Source organism: Myxocyprinus asiaticus, chromosome 27, assembly GCF_019703515.2.
Source record: "Myxocyprinus asiaticus isolate MX2 ecotype Aquarium Trade chromosome 27, UBuf_Myxa_2, whole genome shotgun sequence".
NCBI lineage: Eukaryota > Metazoa > Chordata > Actinopteri > Cypriniformes > Catostomidae > Myxocyprinus > Myxocyprinus asiaticus.
The window spans coordinates 41,861,501-41,878,481 of NC_059370.1; positions in this window are offsets into that span (position 1 = coordinate 41,861,501).

Sequence of the window (16,981 nt, forward strand, 5' to 3'; positions counted from 1 at the left end):
GGAGTAAAAAAGTAATGTTAAATGGAAAAGTGAAACCTCCGAATCATGCTCGTCACTGATTATTCAAACGTGGTTACTGTCTGGCTTTGAATCCTAGTCTCCCACGAGGCTGATGCAACGCGCTGCCAATGGAAAGTTAAACACATTGAAACCACTGCAAACATGTCTGATAAGAATGTTGCATGTCAGCGCGTCGGCATTCAGTCGCCGATCCTAGGGTACCGAAACTATCGGAAACATCATGCCGACTTCACGTGTGATCATGTTGCTGTTTCACCTCACTGCTGTTTATAATGTCAGGGCTGTCTACTGTTCGTGAGGTTTGACTTCCTCCATAGCGATTTAAACTAGAAAAATGTGTAGCATCAGTTTTTAATATCAAGGCTTTAATATCGAGGAAAGCCCGGTTGATTCCAGTCAAGCAGACATGCAGAGACTCAGAGCACATCTTTTGTGCGAGCTGAGTCGTTCCTTCCATGACACTCATGCGAAAACCAAGCTTCATCGCACAGCAAAAATATCACATTGGAGATGATAAGCCTTTAGCGCATATAAAGCGCTGAAAGAAAGATAGGAGATAATCATTAAATTTGCCTTGGGGGCCGGCAAAAAAATTACAATGGGAGAACCATGGCATGTTCTTTCCCTGCTATCCGTGACCCAGTCCGAATAGACCTGCGACCCACCAGTTGAGAAACACTGCTTTAAAGGACGTTCCTTATTGCACCTTATGCCTGTTATTTAACTTTTTTGCCAGAGAGCCAATATAATTTTCTCTCCATATGGTCACTGGTGATTGAAGGTTGAAGGAATAGTTTGATATAATTAATCTTTCTTCTGGCTAGATCATGTTTTTTTGTTTTATTTATTTATTTTGTTTGTTATAAATGGTGCAATAGGTTAGTGGAAGATGAGTCGTCATTATTTTTGGTCTGTTTTCCTGAAAGAGACAATTTGTAAATGTAAAGATAAATGTACCTATTTGCTAACAATTACAGCAATTGAATTAGTGCACAAGCACATTTCTTAAAAGGTAATAGAACTAAAATCCACAAAACTCCAGTTTTGATTTTTATTGGGGTTTTGAAACACAACTACGAGTTTCTAATTGTTTTTGTCCCCTTCCATCTGTTGCATGAGAAATGGTGCAACAGAAAGAATCATGTTGTCTCTCCTTCTCTGGGCATTTTGCCATTTGTGGTGCATTTAATCTTGTTTCTTAACACCTTTTTATTAATAAGAACTAAACATCCTCCATACTTTGGCTTGGGGACAAAACATCTCACAAAAACATGTCTGGCTCATGTTTTACCCCCCAGATTTAAGGAAAATGTTTTTAAGACCATTACAAGTTTTTGCCATTGCAAAATGGAAATTAAGCACATTGTCCTCCCAAATTCTTATTGCCGTAATACAAATTATATATATAATTCCCATTACCGTAATGTGTCCGGATGTTTTACTTTTATTTTTTCTCCTAATGGAAATTCTCATTAATTATTGTCATTTAATGTATTACCAAAAATGTTACTGTAATACAATAAAGATCCATGATCCGTGACAGAAAAAATGATTCCAATGTTTTTAAAAGTATCATTTATATGCAGTACAGTACCTCTAAAATATAGTGTATGTTATTGTACACTTTACAATAAGTTTCCATTAGTTAATGCATTAGGCATCATGAACAATCATTGAAAAATATATTTTTACAGCATTTATTAATCTGAATGTTTTTTTAATAAAAATACGGTTGTTCATTGTTAGTTTATGTTAGTTCATAGTGCATTAACTTATGTTAACAAATACAACTTTTGATTTTAAAAATGTATTAGCATATGTTAAAATGAACATTAACCAAGATTAATAAATACTGTAAAAGTATTGTTCATTGTTAGTTCACGTTAACTAATGTTGTTAACGAATGTTAACAAATGGAACTTTATTGTAAAGTGTTACCGTTACTACTATTAACTTTTCCATGCTTTCAGGTATAGGTTATTTCTTTACATTTAAAGTGTAAAATATCTTGTGCTACCATCCAGCCATAACTTCTCATTTGGAAATCAATTTAAAATCTCTCAAAGTTTTTAGAACTTTAATGTTATCATATTTGCATAATTCTAAAAACCGTTCCTTACCGAACAAACTTAAACACATTTTCATTACTCTTTCAATCATAATACATAAATTAATGTTGTCTACTGAAGATGATCATTTTATGAATTAGGCCATTTTAAAACTTTATTTTTACTTTAGCATACAGTATGCTAGGGTATATTTTTCCTGTAAATTTTATGGGGTTTAAAGAAAAACTGGATCTGCTCCATTTCACAAACTACTGAGAGACTGCTCTGAAAAGAGAAAAATGAAAATATTACTTACAGATTAAAAAACAAACAAACAAACAAACAAACAAAGTGCAAACCCATTTCAAAGCACTTTACTGTACTAGTAAAAACTTGTTCAAATACTATGCACCACATGACATGTTTAGGGGGCGAGAACAGATTAACTTGGTAAAAACACATGAAACTAATTTAATTTAATTTTATATTTGTATTATTGGGTACACAACTATAATATTGTACAAAATATTTGAACAATATGCTAAAAAATCTAGATTTATAGTTTTCGAATTTTAATTTAAAAAATTTTAAAACCGTAGTTTATGTCATACCTAAAAATTAAAGTCAGCATAACTTCAAATTGATACATTTAAAAGTAAAACACAAGTACACATATTTTGTCACATTCCAGTAATTTTGGATTATGTAATAGAGATTTATTTGCATTATGCATTGCACATTATTTTCATTAAGCAAAAATATATTTTCTTAATGTTTTAATTGAGATTTTTTGCACGTTTTGTGAGATTCACCCAAATAGTGATGTATAGTTTTACAGAAAACTATGGCAGTTTTCTCTATTATCCACATTGCTTAAAGTGTCTTCCGTGTGGGGAAAATCTCCAGCAGACGAGCTGTCCTACAAGCTTCATGGCTCTCGGTAGCTGTTTACAACTGTACCGTGAAATGAAGCATGCAGGGTAAGCCGAGAGCTGCCGAGAGCTTAAAGAAGCAACAGTATCTTTCTGAAGTCATCTACTGTATGCGTGTTGAGGGGGAACAGGGCTGCATTTACAACATTGGCATTCAGCTACAGGAGAAAACTAATGTTTTCGATTGGTCAGGGAAAATAATGAAGCACTCACTCGCAGCTCAATCTACAATACATTAACTCTCCAGTAGCATCTGGTTTACATTTTATCAGCAAATAAAACAATTACAGGATGGTTGTGAGATGCTGCCTTCAAGTTATGTTAAAACGATGGTATTAGTGCACATGAACGGCACTCCAAAGTCGTAATTACTAGTTGGAAACTCAACTGCACTGTGGTAAAATTTGGTTGCAAGATCTGTTAGTGGCTGAACTCTGCATCAAATGAGTTGGAGGGTTTAAATCCTGGTTAGTGAGAGAGAAAGTCAGTATATGACCAGCAGTCCTTAATCAATACACATTAATGGAAATGGAATGCAGGAACATTGAAGTGCTTATTAAATGTGAGTCTAGAGGCTTCAGTCTGAGCTCTCTGTTGTTCTCAGAAAAAATGTAGAGTGTTTCAGTGCTGTATGCAGCCCAAAGTCTGGGAAGGTGAATACATCTCTGGTACCACCAACACTCAAATAATAGTCCTACAGCCCAGCATCCATTCTTACCACACACACACGGAGCAGAGTGCCACATTACTGCTGCTAGGCAACGCTTCCTCAGTGGAGACAAAACGCTAGCTAATTGTTTCCTCACCAATCGGAGCATCTGTCTCAAAGTCCCTCTCTTTCTGCTCCTCCTTTCTGCTACTTCCATTGTTAAGCGTACAGAGCGAGCTCCTCGATCAAAAGAAGTGACGACTCAAAAGACTGTCAACATTCAGAAAATAGGAGCACTTATTCTGCCTTGTTTGGCTCTTGAAAGATGGCATATGTCTATAATGTCCATCTGGAACATTTACTAGTGAAATGGTGAATATAATTCCTCCTGTTTATGAATAGTTTGGAATTTTATATTTCTCATTTCTATTGTAAAACAGTGGTCAAATATCGAAGCTTTTTTGCCATGTTAATTGAGAGACTACATGGAATATATTGACTTTTAAAATTGTATTTGTCATTTTACTACAGGTAAGGGGTGTCCATAGGTACGATGAGAAGCCTTAAACACCGTAATCATGGAAAAAACAGCGTAACGCACAGCCTCTCATAGTTTATTGTGTTTATTCAGTTAATTAATAATCCTTTAGATTATAAAATAGTAGTATACTGTAAAATAGTTCATTATTTTATGGTTGCTAACAAAAGTAGCAGCTTGGTCACAAGTTTGCGTTTTATATGCATTTGAATTAAATTAGCAAAATACGTGGTTCATCATTACATAGTGTGGCGGTTCCAACGTAAAATGTCCACTGTGGGGCGCTAAAAGCGAGTGAAATGTTCTTCTATCCCTACTGTAAACCTTAAACCTAAACGATAATGTCATAAAAAGCAAATGTGAGATGAAAAATGCAATTGTTGAAGAAACCACATCATTTTGTGGTGCTTCTATGACAATTTTGGCTCACGTATCGACTCACGTGCTCTTCAGGACTCGTACCCCGCTCCTTTGCATCACGAGTGCAAAGCTTTATCAGTTGAGCTACCGCACAATTTGATCAAAGTCAAACAAGCTTGTAAATGTAGTTGGTTATGTAATGCAAGCATTAAAATGTATTGCCTTACAAGTCATGTGCTGTAGTAAAAGTGTTTAGATGTCGTAAGATAGCATTGTGTGAGGAACAGGGTGAAAACTGTTCCTGAACTGATAATTTGCAGTTTTACTTGTGACAGTGAATAAAAGTCATTGTTGTTGTAGCGCCTCTATGAATAAATGAACGTTACATTTATATGGTGCTTTTCTGACACTACACTCAAAGCGCTTTACACAGTGAACAGGGGACTCTCCTCAACCACCACCAGTGTGCAGTATCCACCTGGATGATGCAACAGCAGCCATAGTGCGCCAGTACGCTCACCAGCTATTGGTAGAGAGTAGAGTTATAGATCCAATTAGTGGATGGGGATAATTAGGAGGCCATGATTGAGAAGGGCCAATGGGGGGAATTTAGCCAGGACACTGGGATTACACCCCTACTCTTTACGAGAAGTGCTCTAGGATTTTTAATGACCACAGAGAGTCAGGACCTCAGTTTAATGTCTCATCCAAAGGACGGTGCCTTTTGTTTTACAGTGTAGTGTCCCTGTCACTATACTGGGGCATTAGGACCCACATAGCGCGCAGGGTGAGCACCCCCTGCTGGCCTCCCTAATACCTCTTCTAGCAGCAACCTTAGTTGCCCCAGGAGGTCTCCCATCCAGGTACTGATCAGGCTCAACCCTGCTTAGCTTCAGTGGGCAACCAGTCTTGAGCTACAGGGTGATATGGCTGCTGGCCTCTAGTGTTCATTTCACCAGAAAACGTCCGCAATACGTACAACGAGCCACGTAAAAGTAATTTTGCAAACGTTAAGGAATAGTAGCTAACGTGATTCAATGAGAAGTTGGTAAATTGATACATCATGTGACACCACATACTTCTCTTGTAATATTTCAATTCAACAGTTACATTGTGGAATTACTGAATATGAATAGGAAGCAGTTTGAACAATCTCAGGCAATAGCTGATAATAAAAAAGCCTGTCATAATTCCACAACCATTCCTTCAGGATTCCTGCAGATAATTTTCTTTCGTCTTACTGCACTGAAGCCTCCCTTTTCCCTGCATCAGACAAATGACATATTGATAAACGGCAGAGTGTCGAATGGCGGCTGTGTGGAGTTCTGACCATCTGCAGAGGCAGAATTTCGGATCTGATTTGTGCTTCGGATATATTAAAATATTTGTTCGACTAGTCCTTATGTGACTGCCTGACTGAATGTGATTTATTCATTCAAGACTATGAGCACGAAGTAAGAAACAATGACGTTTTTGTCCTAAACTGTATTCTAAATGCCTGCTACTTCTACAGATTTGACAGTTATGAAATGATCATTCATGTTGCAAATATAAATATATATATATATATATATATATATTTATTAAAAATAATTTTGCAAAAATGTAGTTATTGTAACATGATTCTTTGACCAGGTTGTGAATGCCACTGGGGGAGAAATATGACAGTCGTCGGAGACAGTAAAAAGGCGACTTAAACCGATTGAATTCAACAACATCCTCTCTCACACAATCACATCTCTTGATTTTTATTCTAGCAAGTTACATTTTACTTTTTTAATACTTAAGTACAATCTAATGTCAATACTTATTTACTTTCACTCAAGTATGTTTTTGGCTAGATACTTGGACTTTAAATCTTCACTCAGTACTTTTTACACCCCTGCCTATCATTCTTGTTAATTTGTGACTGACATAAAGAAATCAATGTGTCACAACAGAATTTCTGTTCTAGCAGAGTTGGTGATCAGGACCAACTGAAGCACTGGCAGTTTCCCTTGCAAATCAATCATAGACTGTCCTGCTCAGCAAAAACCTCATTTTATTGGTTACTTAAAATCAGATTAACTTCCCCTCATCGCTTGCAGATCCTTTGACAGAAATTATTACAATGAAAAATAGAACAATACAGATTGCATCATTGATGTTAAAGTCATAGAGATTATACTTTGATTTTCAGTCAGGGCAAAAATTGCCTCGTATAGAAGAGGCGACAGTGGCCTTTATCTTTTACAATATACTAGTTTTGCTGTGGGCTGTGCTGTCCTATTCAATTCCACCGCTACACAATATGGAGAACTGTGTCAGCCACATTGTTCATATGTACTGTAGGTCAAATGGATTTCTGGGCTCATGGCCAGAAACATAGCAAACAGAGTGATTTCCTGATTTGTTTTTGTTTAATGTATTTAGTTAGAGACCAGTGCCTAAACAGAAAACCTCTATAAATGTCTGTTTACTTCATGGACACATAATTGAACTATATACTTTATAGAAGTACTGTATTGTTTTAATTTAAGTCCTGCTGTATACCTGTATTACTTATATTTCATACTTCTGCTATGTACTTGTTGGGTAGTTGACATATAACTTGTCCATGAGCTAACTTTCTTTTAAAATTCAATATAGATTTAGCTTAGTATTAATATGAATGTTTAAGAAAAAGTGTATATTTTAGGTTCTGTAAATGGTGGTCGACGTTTTTAGTCACATTTTCACCTTCACTTGTTCATTTTCAGTGGTTCTGTTGCAAGTGTGCAAATTAGTTTTTAAAAGTACAAAAATTCCATATAGTCTTTCAAATGATATCAGGTCATTTTAGTTCCAAATTGCATCTTCATTTCATATTTAATTATTTATTTTTTTTAATCTAGTATGATCTCTTTTGATTCTTATGATCATATAGGATATTGTGTCTTTGAAGTGTGTAACTTTTTCAGTTTCTGAAAGCTGTTTAAAAAAACAATGTTTATTTTTGCAGTTCCGTGTTTTTTTATTTATTTATTTTTTATAAAAGCCTGGGTCGGTTGAACGCGTTTCATATCGGATCGCACCCGGTTGACTGTGTTGCTTTCCTGAGTATACACCATTGACCCTGAGTGCAGATGGACGCATTTGACGCATGCGTACTATGACTGAGTCAATGGCCGGTGCATGAGCCACGATGCGCACAGACATTGACAGTGTCTGCGGGTCGAGAAAATCTGAGTGCCGAACTGGCTTATGTTGAATTTACGTCATGCAGACTGTGCACAGAGCCATCAGCAACATGGACAACCAAAGTTTTTGAGAAAATTACAGTAATTCTAATAGGAATCCTGTGCACACTCTTATTTTGAAATGTTTTAACTTAGCTACAAAAGTTATAGAATGTGATGTATATTTAGCACCAGCTATAATATTTAGAATCTAACTATTGTTATTCATGTAATTTACTGTTTGCAATTAAAGATCACTAGTTGCTTCTTTTTTCTAACTACATTAGAATGCTTTAACTACATGAGAATATTGTACATTTTTGTACACTGTGGCAGGGTGGAGGGCAGGGCCGGGTCGTGATTCCACACACCCGGCCCCTAATTGGGCTGATGAAGCCCGAAAGGGATAAGGGCGACCGGAGAAGGCAGTGCGACAGAGAGAGGACAGCTGTCCGACACCTGTGTGTGTTTGTCTCTTTGGTTAAGTTTATCATTAAACTATTATTTATATTGTAAAGCCAGTTCTCGCCTCCTCCTTCCCCTTTTACCTTGTTACACTGGTGCCAAAACCCGGGAAGGAGGAAGGATGCGCCGTAGTAGAGTCCTCGCCACTACCATCCACCCCAACAGAGCAGCCGCGGCCATCTGCCGGGGGACGGAGGAGCCCGGCCGCCTGAGAGCGGAGGAATGGCCGCCGACCACGTGGGGAGGAGGGGCTCCTAACCGACCGCCTGGAGCTGTCAGGGCCACTGCCAGGGGTGGAGGAGACCCCTACCAGCCGCTGAAACGCGACGGGGTCTGAGACCGCCGACCGCAAGCGGGGAGGGGCTCCTGGCCAACCGCCTGGAGCGGGAGGACTGCTGCCTGGGGCAGGGGAGACCCCTACCATCCACCGAAAACGTGGCGGGGTGTTCCATCCACCAGGGTCCAGAGGACTGCCTCCGATCCGCCTGGGAGGCACGGCTGTCGTACACCAGAGGGTGAAGGAGTGGCCGAGGACCAGGCTACGGCGTATTGGAGAACCGGCGACTTAATATATTATATATTTTTTTCTCTCTCTCTGCTCTCTCTCTCCCGCTGCCGATCCGCGTTGGCCTTTCCCTCTCTTTTTAAATATTATTATTATTATTATATTTTAAGTTGGTATCATCACCGTTACGGTGTGTATGTACCGTGTTTTTTGTTGTTGTTGTTTCCCTCCCCTTGTCCCCTCCCAGTTCCAGGAAGACGGGGATGACCTGCCAGAAGACAGGGCCGGAAGGGCACGCCCCCCCCCCCCCCCAGGGAAAGGGGGGAGGGGAGTGTAAGTCATGAGAGAACAAGGGAGGAATGTGGCAGGGCGGAGGGCGGGTCCGAGTCGTGATTCCACACACCCGGCCCCTAATTAGGCTGATGAAGCCCGAGAGGGATAAGGGTGACCGCAGATGGCAGTGCGACAGAGAGAGTTAATTGTGTGTGTTTGTGCTTTTGGTTAAGTTTATTATTAAACCTTTTTTTATATTATCAAGCTGGTTCTCACCTCCTCCTTTCCATTTACCTTGTTACATACACTTATAACAGGATTTGCCTTATATTTGTTTTAGACCACAGATGTAACCTTAAAACACATAGCACACTAAAATAGAAAATAGTCAACTTTTAATTAAATTGAATTATTTTTTATCAATAGTTTTCAGTATAGAATTAATTATAATTAAGAATACTGAAATGATAAGTCAGTTGCATTGTCCAGCCTCTCTGAATGGCTTTCCAGAGGTTCAATCACTGTCATAGTACAGTATATGCATAACAGCACTTACGCATACATACATGTACTTATGTTTTTTTCCTGGATAAACCATTCCCATTATTGCTCCAAGTCAGTAGTGTTAATAGTCTAGTGTCGCTCAGCCAATTAACAACTACTAAAGTGTCATTGATTAATTTTGCAGTTTCTGGTCACAACTGAATGCGCCACATAGCATCTGAGGCAGTGCTAAGAGTCTGTGTTGTGAATGATTCCCATGAACAGATTAATTCACACTCAGGACAGCTCATAGCTCTCTCTCTATCTCTTCTCCCATAGAACAGATGCTTTCCTATGAATGTTCATATAAAGCCACTGAAGCAGCAAACCGGGCCTGTTATCATGCCCGGCTCGCATTTACATTTTTATGGCTGCAGTATGCTTCTGGCAGAGCTGGGCTGCAGGCAAAGGTAGTCTGGATGTGAGCCAACTCAATCAAGCTCTTTTAGCTGCACTGAGAGGAATGAGCACAGAACAGGAGTGGTAAACCTGATGTATTAACATGCATTAAGGGGATTACAGCATGAGAAGACACTGCAGATATAAAGAGACTAGGGAAGGGAAGAACGGTAGGGTTGCCAAGATAAGGAAGTGTTGTTTAATGAGGAATTTATGGCCCTCCTGGATTCAGGTGATCCAAACCAGCGTTTCTTTTAAATATACTAAAATACCCCCATCTTAAACCAGCCCAAGCTGGCATGGTCAGCAGGCTGGGCTGTATTGATGTTATAGAGGGGTTTTGGCCACTTGTAGCAGACCAGGATGTGAAACTAGCTAGACGAGCTGAAGACTGGCTTTGCCTGGCTGGGGGGACCAGCTTAAAACAGCTAAGACCAGCAAACCATTTTTGGCTGGTTCAAGTTATTTTTACTAGGGCCTTGGGATGGGTACGAGTGTGAGTAAGAGACAGCGATGATCGATAATGAATGTGCGTGATGTGACGGGTGTACCGCTTGCGCATAGCACCTTTCCCCTCCCTTGAGGTGAAGACGTGTGCTCTTGACTCCCAGTTGTGTTCACAGACTGTGATCACTGGATGACTTTCCTCCTTAGGCCTGTGGCAGTTGAGTTTGCGGAGAAACTCGCTGACCGGCCCAGTAGGTGTGCTAATGAGCCCCTGCACTGAGGTAGGTGCTCCACATGTGCTGGATCCCCGAAGGCGACCCCATGTGATATCTTACGCAAAATTGTTTCCCTGTCGTCAAACTGCGTCTTCCTTGGGCAGAGGCCCCTCTGCCGCCGGTCGCCATGCTCTGTAGAAACTCTTCCCCCTTCCGGTAGGACCTACCATGGGACCTCTCCACATGACATACTTCCGACAAGACTCGGTAAGACCATGTGACGTATTCCACTCAAACCCCCCCCCCCCTTTTTGGGCAGGGTGTGGTCTTCGCGGTGTCTTCCCCTTGGGAGGGTCACCCCCCGACGCAGACACTTATGGCTCCCAGTCAGTTAACAAATTCCACTCTTTTTGGGGAGAAAAGAGAGGGAAAGAGGCCTCGGCTGGGCTAGCCTGTTCCTATAGTTCGGCAGTCGACTTGTTCCTGATGGACCATTCGACGCTCATAAGAGCGTTGGGGGAGGTTACGTGACGGCCTGGTGCACTGGCTACGAGGCACACAGCGGTCTGCCCATCACACACCGCCAGTTCACGTAACACAGTTCAGCTAGTTGTGGCGTTTTGTATAGTTACCCCTAGTGTCACTACACTGACACAACGTCGAGTGGGGAACGTCCTGGTTACTTTCGTAACCTCCATTCCCTGATGAAGGGAATGAGACGTTGTGTCCCTCTTGCCACAACGCTGAACTATCCGCTGAAATGGCCGGGACCTAGTCTCAGCTCCTCAGCACAAAACCTGAATGAGTGGTTGCATACCAGCTCCTTTTATACCCGTATGTCCGGGGGAGTGGCATGCAAATTCCACTCGCCAATTCTCATTGGCCTTTTTTAAAAAAAGCAGAGGTGTTTGGGGCTCCCAAGAGTGACCCCTAGTGTCACTACATCGACACAACGTCTCGTTCCCTCCATCAGGGAACGGAGGTTACGAAAGTAACTAGGACCTTTTAAGGCTATGAAGATTAATTGCCACTTTCAGGGCTTTCACGGTTAACTGTCATATAAATTGTGATATTTCTTAAGATGCATGTGTGCTTCATAAACCTTAAGAAGTATTTTTTACATATTTTACTCCAAATATTTAAATCTAATAATAAAATAGGGAAATAGGATTTCCTATTTTTAAGGTTTTAAAAACTTTTGAATGACATGAAAAATTTATTCAATATCAAAATATTTCTAAATACTTAAAATATGTCTCTCTTTTTGGTCAACTTTAGTTTTGGTCAATTTTACATTCACATTTGTTGTTTTTGGAACATAAAAAAAATATCATTCATAAATATGTATTAAATATTGTGTTTTTTATATAAAAATATTTTATAAAATATTTAGTTTTATTATATTATATTATATTATATTATATTATATTATATTATATTATAGTAAGATAAAAAACCTTTGAGATTACGTTTCATTTCATCACTCCACAGAAACAAAGTAAACACATGTCTCCTCCACTGTGTCACTGAGTGTCATTAACACTGCATTTATAAATCACACGCACTCACATGAGATGAGGACTCTAGTCATATCAGCAACCTAATAAAAGCTGCTTTATTCTACATGGGGCAGGGGCACCCTAATGAGAGCTGCCATTTTAGAATCACATGACCAGCTGAATACTGCTCGCTTAATCTCAGAAACTTGTTAGTGGACACTTTCACTCTTGGATTAAATTAATCATGTCTGACTGTGAATACTGAATTTCTACAATGGCATCTATAACTGGAAACTATTGAATGATGATATTTTGAATGATGCTGCATCCACACCACAAGGTGTCACTGAAAGTCCAAGATGACACGAAAAAAGTTACTTAGTGCACCTTTAAAATATATCACGTTATTTAGAATATCTGACCAATTAGAGACAACGACGTGCCGCTAATCCTCACCCATTTTAGGATTCATGTTTTCAGGCTAATTGTAATTTCCCGCTTATTTCAGTGAACTGTGTCTCTCTTTGCTCATTTTCACGAAAGCTACTTTAGCATGTAAAATTGAGCTTTTAAAGCTAAGTTTAGCATGCCAGGGAAGCACACATTTAACAATGCCTGGCTCAGCATGGCCAGGTATGAAAAATGGCTGGCAAAGGATCAGGATCCTAAATGGGAGCGTGCAAATTATGTTGTTAGTCTTTTGATCTTTCTAATATGGGGGAGGCATCTTTGAGCTGCCACATGAGGAGCAAAAAACACCAGTATCTCTGGGACTCACTGAATCCTCAAGGTTTGACTCACCTTTTCAAAAATATATATATATTTTTTTACAGTGTATGAAACTCTTGAAAATGGTATTAAAAAGTATTAAATTGGATGAGCTGATACCTGCAGACACCCTGTTACAGTAATGACAATTGGGGAGTGAAATGTTTGTAAGTGTCCTGAAAATAATGCCACAACACAATCTTAATGGTCCTAAATGTGGGCTTCATTTTCTTGAGTAGGAAATTTTTTTGACTGGTTTTCGTGAGAATCACCATACTGTACTTTGCTAGGAAAATATATCCTATTAAATGAATGCATAAAACATAAAAGGTCTTAATGTAGAGTAGTATATAAAGTAGTAGGTTTACATCCTGTCAAGCACTTGCCACATTTAAGGTTGAAAGATATGGTTCCTTAGTCTGAAAGACTGTTTGTAGAAGAAGCTGGTGTAGGACACTCAAATAGTTTCCTCCTGCTTTGATTAGAATGTCTAGTAGAAATGTATGCAGCTTCTAATAGTCGTCTCTCTGCACTGCCACACATAATACTCGAGAGTAACCCAAGAGCTCCCTCAGACCTCTATACTGCTAAAAACCGGTTAAGTCTTTAAAGCTGCACTATGTAACTTTGTGCTCTCTAGCGACATCTGTGGTTGAAATTTAAATTGCAAGCAATTTGCGGAAGAAAACATTACGCGAGTCGTGTTTCGACACTACTGCTCTCGCGGATGAATCTCATGATTTGAGGTTACCTGGACATCACCTGTGTGTGATCATGACTGGAAGATATTCAGAGCCAGAGTCATAACGTGCTATTTTCATGTTGATATAATTATGTTATGCGATTAAACATTTAAAAATGAATTATTACTTGCTTTGATGAAGATAAACAACACTCTTATTTACATATTTTGAATGAATGAATTGTACACTTTTCTGACACGACACTCAAAGCGCTTTTACATAGTGAACAGGGGACTCTTCTAAATCACCACCAGTTCCAAGAATATTTTAATATGATTAGTCAAGTGTTTTATCAACTATTATAGTTCGTATTGTATTATACTTATCAATTTAAGAGGTGAAACTTGTGATACTGCTGATTCGAGTTCAATGTAAAACTTCATTATTTTTACATTATTAATCTTGTCAATGAAATCAATGATGAAAATGTTTGTTGATGAAAGGTTTTTTGATTTCGTTAACGATAACGAAGACGAGACGAAAAAGGTTTATCATGAAGATTATTAAATGATTTTATTAAAGCATACTGTTGATGAAAATATGACGATAAAAATTATACTGCAAGATGTTAACAGTGCAAGATATAAACAGAAGAAGAAACATCTTGATAATCTGTAAATAGAAGAAGATATTAGATATGGATGCATTTAATCCATTAATCCATTGTGTTGGGCATTTCTCCACTTTAGCTGTGTGAGTTGAATGTGCTAACACCGGCAAAACTAACCGCTTTAAAACAGGGTAAATACTTCATTCCAACACATCCTATTTATACCTGAGATTCATCAATATATCCACAACATTTATGGAACAACTTACATCTGCACAATGAAACTAATGAACATGTGAACTTGAATTAAATGATGCACTAATCAGAATAATCTTAATTTGTGTTGCGTAACTTGCGTTGTGAATACACTGTTTCCATAACAAACACACGACATGCAATGTAATATGCTTTCACGACAAATTAATAAGTCTCTAAACCATGAAGAATTCAGAATACAGGCTAACTTCTAAAAAGTAGATAATACTTCAGTCTATTCATTATTATTTCAGGAGCTCAGGTTTTTCACAAGGACAGTAGGCCTATGTACATTTATACTATATGTCTGATACATGTTTACATTAGAAAATGTTTAGAATTTATTTTTCTAAATATTTTTATATTTAAATATTTGATCAAAGTTTGGTTTGTTGCAGTTTGACACTTTTTTGTCCATTTTGCACGTCATCATCAAGTCAAATATATTATTTTCGTTGACAAAAATGTTGTCATTTTTGTAAAACGGGCTAAAATTTATGAATATAACATGACAACATTTTGACTATTTTTAAAGGACATTTTTGTCAAAAAATTTAAACTGTGACTAAAATGAAAAAGTGTAAAAATGAACACGGCAGTTGATAAAGCAAGTGAAACTGTAGGCCTAATAACACTGTAAACTAAAAACATAAAACAAGCAGTAATGGGGATAAAATATATTTTCTTAAACATGAAAATTATATGTTCAAGAGGTCAATTTCAGAAGTCATACATACTAAATACACTACCGTTCAAAAGTTTAGGGTCACTTTCTCATTCTTTATTTATTTATTTATTTATTTTCACATTTTAGAATAATAGTGAAGTCATCAAAACTATGGAATAACATAAATGGAACTATGGGAATTATGTTGTGACAAAAAAAAAAAAAAAAAAAAAATCCCAAATAAATCAAAACTGTGTTATATTTGAGCATCTTCAAAGTAGTCACTCTTTGCCTAGAATTTGCAGACATGTACTCTTGACATTTTCTCAACCAACTTCTTGAGGTATCACCCTGGGATGCTTTTTAAACAGTATTGAAGGAGTTCCCATCTATGTTGGGCACTTAGTAGCTGCTTTTCTTAATTATTCGGTCCAAGTCATCCATTTCAAAAACATTTGTTTTATAATGAAATAAATTAATATGTTGGCACAATTATATTTTTGTCTACAAAATTAATTTCAAACATTTAAGCATACGCCTTCAGATCAAAAGATTTTTAAGATCATGAGAAACATTTCAGTCAAGTGACCCCAAACTTTTGAACGGTAGAGTACATGCACAGTAACTCGCGACTGGTAAACACATGAGTAATGTTCGATTCATAAAAGCATTACCCCTACCAGACAACATACTCTATCCAATTCCAAGCATTATAGCAGGTAAACAACTTCGCCAAACGGATAACAGATAAACATCCATCCAGACTGCAGCGATGCTGTCCTGAACTGTGTGATTGTGACTGACTGAACTGAACAGTGTCCTCAGCCAGACACTTCTTTCCTGTGTGTACGGGCATGACGTCATGATGCAAAGAGGAACGACATAAACTAGCGATTTCACGCCAAATCCAACCCGACAACTCAAAATACAAATTATTTTTGTAGGCTTACTGAAATGAATAGGGGTAAGGCAAGGGCATTATTTTGAACACTGATTGCTTATGTACTTAATCAATAATGGCAATTTGTTCATTTTTAACCAAACAATCGTACATAGTGCAGCTTCTTTATTAATTTTCCCAAGTGCATTACAGTAAAAGAGACTTTTAATCCCCACTTAGAACTGGCCATGATTCCTCTGTGCTAATATATGTGTTATTTGAGCTGTAAAACTGTCTACTACTATTTTGGGTGAACGTATTTCTAGTTATGCGTTCCCAATGTAAATTGATGGAATTTTTTCTACGTAAACGGATTCGACATGTGAGCCGAGAGTTTCACTGAAGCACCACAAAATGATGTGGTTGCTTCAACAACTGCATTTTCGTCTCACATTTGTTTGTTTTTTTAATGATGTTTATTGATTGTTTAGATTTAGGTTCAAGGTTTAGGGTAGGGAGGTTTTGTTTTGTTGATTTTAAACTCGATAGATTATTAACCTCAGTAACCTCATCTGTTTTGGAGAACATTTACCTCGGATAGTGTGTTTCATTCTGCTTTTTGAGCACGCAAAATGTGCTTTAAAAAATAATGTTAGGATGACAGGCAATCATTAATATTCACGAGATAAGTGCTTACTGATTGGCCAGTGACACATTCTGTTTACCTGCCATCCTCCGTTTCTGAAATTAGCTCGCGGGCCACTTGTAATGAGGTGGCGGGCCAGATTTGACAACTGTGTTGTAGATACTGTCAAATACTAATAATACATGATACCAGACCCTAGAGTGAGACCGCTTCTGCCAAGATTAAAAGAAAATAGTACTGCATTGAGCCCGTATTACCCCTACATGGACTTCCACTTGGTTTGAGTGATACACAGCAGTGTCCACGGGCAGTATTTTGTAGAAGAGCGAATGAAATGCCCTCCTACACACTGCACAGCATCTGTGACCCGAGGACAAGAGG